This window comes from Rutidosis leptorrhynchoides, chromosome 8, assembly GCF_046630445.1.
Source record: "Rutidosis leptorrhynchoides isolate AG116_Rl617_1_P2 chromosome 8, CSIRO_AGI_Rlap_v1, whole genome shotgun sequence".
In the NCBI taxonomy this organism is placed as follows: domain Eukaryota; kingdom Viridiplantae; phylum Streptophyta; class Magnoliopsida; order Asterales; family Asteraceae; genus Rutidosis; species Rutidosis leptorrhynchoides.
The window spans coordinates 369,328,187-369,332,611 of record NC_092340.1 but is presented as its reverse complement, the minus strand read 5'-3'; the positions used below and the strand labels follow the sequence as shown (position 1 = coordinate 369,332,611).

Sequence of the window (4,425 nt, the reverse complement as noted above, 5' to 3'; positions counted from 1 at the left end):
ATTACCATAGTCTGATGCCCCTTTATCAGTATTATTCTTATTTATTACTCGTTTATGTGGAATATACCTCAATTCAGTGGGTGTTCCATGTACAATGATGATCTCGAAACAATTCGATCATGCTTTGATTTTCTGAAAGTTTGCTTTTGAAGTTTGGGAAAAGGGTATGTAGATGGTGGGGTTTTGGGAGCTTTACTAATCTAAGTGTTAGTGAAATCTTCAATGGAGATGGTTGTAATATTCGTTCAGTTGAAGCAAAAAAGATTTGACAAGTATTTCGAAAATCCGGAATCAAAAAGTATTTCAAAACAAGGTTTGTTCCGGGCTGACATTGCTAAATGAAATCCAAATTAAAAGCTTAATTCGTGTGGATCTCTAAGATATAAGTCTAAATCAATGATGACAACAATGACTTTTTAACCCACTGTGTGCTACGCACACTGTTTCATGTAATATTAGAGTATGGAAAATTTGAATGTTTGGGTTCGAGTGTTTTCGGCCCCATTAGTATAGATATCAGTTCGAGTTCTTCTTGTATTCTTCGGATCTGCATGGTAACTTAAAAAAATCTGGTTTTCTCAAAAAAGAAAAGAAAATTAAAATACTTTAAAATAGAGTCATTAGTGCAAGTGAAAAATGTGTTGTATTTATTGATGGTAATCCCGAATCTTAATCACGTAGCGAAAAACAGGTTAACGGAGTTAATCTAAAATGAGTGACAAACTAACAAGACTAACAGAGTAACAGACTAACGAAACTAATGGGACTCAGACTATCAGACTAGTTATATCAAACTGTCGCACTAACTAGACCTGACCTTCAGACATACCACCAAGACTTTCAGATTATCACCCTATCCTACTATCAGACTAACATGATATTGTTAGTCTTAATTACTGTCATTTATACTTGAATTGTTACTTGTGTTGCAAGAAATGTAAAGGAATTGTTTTCAAGACTTAGTAACACACTAGAGTCAAATTTCATTGCGAAAAAAGGAAAAAAAGAAATGAAAAAGAACAGTCATATTTCATTCATTTCTTAATAACAAACATAGAACATTGAAATTCAAATGCGTTTTCCTACTACAACACAACTACTATGATGAAAATTACAAATATCTTAAACCATGATGTTTCCATCGGACTTTGTAATGTCCTTTGTATAGACTACAATTGGACTACGAACGAAATGAACACTATGCGACCACATCAGTTACAAATGTAACATACTCCACGGATTAATTTTTTTCCCCCTTAGAGTAATGGTATAATCAATCTGCTGGTTCACTTCCGTAAATTCCAACATCCTTGGCACGAGATTCATACGCATCTTATCGGTCTGCTTTGATATATGCTTTATATGTCAAATTAGCTAGACCAACATTCTTCAAAGTTCTTTGGAAGGAAACCTTGAACCTATCTTTCTTGAACAATCGAGCTACCATAGATGGGTAATTGAGTTCTATGGGTTAATTTCTACTCCCGTTACAAATATCTTAAGCCATGATGGTGTTGCTAGTCATTTTTCACCGGACTTTGTAGGTCCTTTGTATAGATTACAATCAGACTACGAACGAAATGAACATCATCCGACCACATCAGTGTCAAACGTAACATACTCCACAGCTTAATTTTCCCCCCCTCAGAGTAATGGTAAAATCGATCTGTTGGTCCACTTCCTTAAATTTTGATGTCCTTGGCACGAGACTGACACGCATCTTTGACCGGTCTCCTTTGATATATGCTTTATATGTCGAATTAGTTGAACCAACATTCTTCACAGTTCTTTGAAAGGAAACCATGAACCTATCTTTCTTGTATAATCGAGCTACCATGGTTGGGTAATTGAGTTCCTTGGAAGTCAACGTTTTCAGGCAATTGATATTTGTGAGTGTGGGGTCAGACAAGTTGCACCGTATCCGCAAATTGTGTGCTGCAAAATCTAGGCATTGTGTATGAAAATTCTGCAGCACACTACTTCAGGATACGGTGCAACTTGTCTGACCCCACACCCATATATATCAGTAGCCTGAAAACGTTGACTTCCAAGGAACTCAATTACCCATCTATGGTAGCTCGATTATACAAGAAACATAGGTTCAAGGTTCCTTTTCAAAGAACTCGAGGGCTACGTTGAGCTCCAATGCTATAATTAATAACTATACATCATCATAAAAATCAACATCAACATAGCATATCTTACATAAAAGCACCAACAAAATATATATTTGTGCAAATTAAGAAGTTACCTGATATGATCCCACATTGACTAGAGAACAAACTACTTGATGCCTTATAAGGGTGGGTGTTCCCTCCTCCTTCAAGCTAGCTTTTGGGAGTGAGTTCTACATTTTCCCTTGTAAGGTTGGTGCATGCCTAGCGTGGGATAAGGCTTGTATCATTGGTGCTTTCATTGAGAGATCCCATCTTTCGAGATCCTAACACCTCGGAGTGGTGACCTATGGAGTGGTGGCTTGGACTGGAAGAGAGAGGGTGCCAATCGTGACCAACATAGCCGTGACCAACGAGGCCTCGGAGTGGTGGCTTGGACCGAAAGAAAGGGTGCCAACCGTGACCAACGAGGACGTTGGATCTTTAAAGGGTGGGGTATTGATATGATCCCACATTGACTAGAGAACAAACTACTTGATGCCTTATAAGGGTGGGTGTTCCCTCCTCCTTCAAGTTAGCTTTTGGAAGTGAGTTCTACATTTTCCCTTGTAAGGTTGGTGCATGCCTAGCCTTGGATAAGGCTTGTATCATTACCTTATTTATATGTTGTTTTAAAGTTCAATAACACGTCATTGATGGCTCATGTGAGTCGATGATGTGGAATCAAACGTCATTGAAGGCTTGATTTATGAATCTTAGTATACCTCATTTTTCTTGGAATAATTTAGTCTACAACGAATATAAAGGATTAGCTTTATGACAAAATGTAAGTTTCGTAACTCTAAAGTACTATTTGTTTAAATAGCAAAAATAAATAGATTTGCATAGTCAGAATGAGGGCTTGTGGTTCTGTTTTGATAAAGAAAATTCGCTGATGTTAAATATAAATGAAATACATAATTAACGATTCAAATAAAGGTGTGTAAGCGTACGTGTGATGTTAACGTGGTACAATAAATTATTCCGGCAGTATGTCGACCGCGGTGACCTGAAACAGAAGCTTGCGTGGCCGAATCTGGAAAGGGGAAATGGTGGTCGCCTCTAAACCTGAGAACGGAGAACAGAGAAGAATAGGTTTGAGTTAAAGCAAAAAAAAAAAAAAGAAAAAAAAAGGACAAGTTAACTGATCCATAAAATTTTATCAAACTTAAGCAAAAGTATACTGCATGCATCCAAACATTCCAACTCTAAAACTCTAAAAGTAAATTAAGCTAATCCAAACACCCCCATAAACTTAAAGTTGGATACAAACAAGGGCACTTTGAGTAAAGTACGATACATAAATACCTAGATCCTACTAGTATCCTGCTCGTATATACGAAGAAGCTAGATTAAACAAGTAAAAGATAAATGAGTACAGTAAACAAGTACCTGGTGAACAAAAGGGAAGATCATAATAAGCATATGTTTCCATAAAAACAATAACAATGAACCGATTGTATACTCATACAAGACAAATTAATTCACCAAATGAAAGTAATTAATTACCGAGAATTCGCGAACGGGCTAGCTATTTGAGAAAACGTTTATACAATTAATTTGACTGAATAAGTTAAAACTTCATATGAATATGAACTCCAATTATAAAGAAAGAAGATATAGTTGATGGGGGAAACGAAAGAGATAACAAATGGGCACGAATGGATTGGACAGAGAAAAGCCACAAAAAAGTTAAAAGAAAATAAATACAGTAATTAAATTAAGACAAAATTATCAAATTCGTCCCCGTGTTTGTCCATTTTCTTTGTTTTAGTCCCTCTCCCTCAAATTAATTTTAAATAGTCCTTAAATGCCATTTGCATTTCCAATTTCGTCCCTTCTTGAAATATTCAATCCCAATTTAGTCCCTTGTGATAACTTCTGTAAACGTCCGTTAATTTTGATTCACATGCACTTCACGTGACTACAACTTGCAACGTTTCATATTCGTTATTCATATAGGCCAGATACTAAACCTAAACGTAAAAAAATAAAACGGCTGCAGTTCATCCTACTTTCTGGGAAATTCTAATGTCAGGTAATCATCCAATATCTACTAATCAAGGTATAATCGATGTTGATCTGCATAACCTAAATGGTAAGATTTCTTTTTCTTTATATTCGATGTTCACTAAATTGTAACAGTTTAGGCATTTGGAAGTCTGAACATATACAATCAAATACAATATGGGTCTGCACATATACAAACAAATACAATCACATAGATGGAAGTTTGCAAGCTGTTAAAGCAACAATTTAAGACAAAATTACT

At 35.8% G+C, this 4,425-nt stretch overlaps 1 long non-coding RNA gene across 4 annotated transcripts; it reads right to left on the bottom strand.

Moving 5' to 3' along the window:
* Positions 1 to 1,010: 1,010 nt before the first annotated feature.
* Positions 1,011 to 3,803, bottom strand: LOC139862073 (uncharacterized). 4 transcript variants are annotated; one of them, XR_011764038.1, is made up of 4 exons: positions 3,663 to 3,803; positions 3,107 to 3,221; positions 2,252 to 2,903; positions 1,011 to 2,161 (listed from the first exon to the last, which is right to left on the bottom strand). It is a non-coding gene; the product is annotated as an uncharacterized lncRNA (long non-coding RNA). The 4 variants fall into 4 exon arrangements; XR_011764040.1 differs by having other exon boundaries at positions 3,546 to 3,671; XR_011764037.1 differs by having other exon boundaries at positions 2,252 to 3,221.
* Between the last annotated feature and the right edge of the window lie 622 nt (positions 3,804 to 4,425).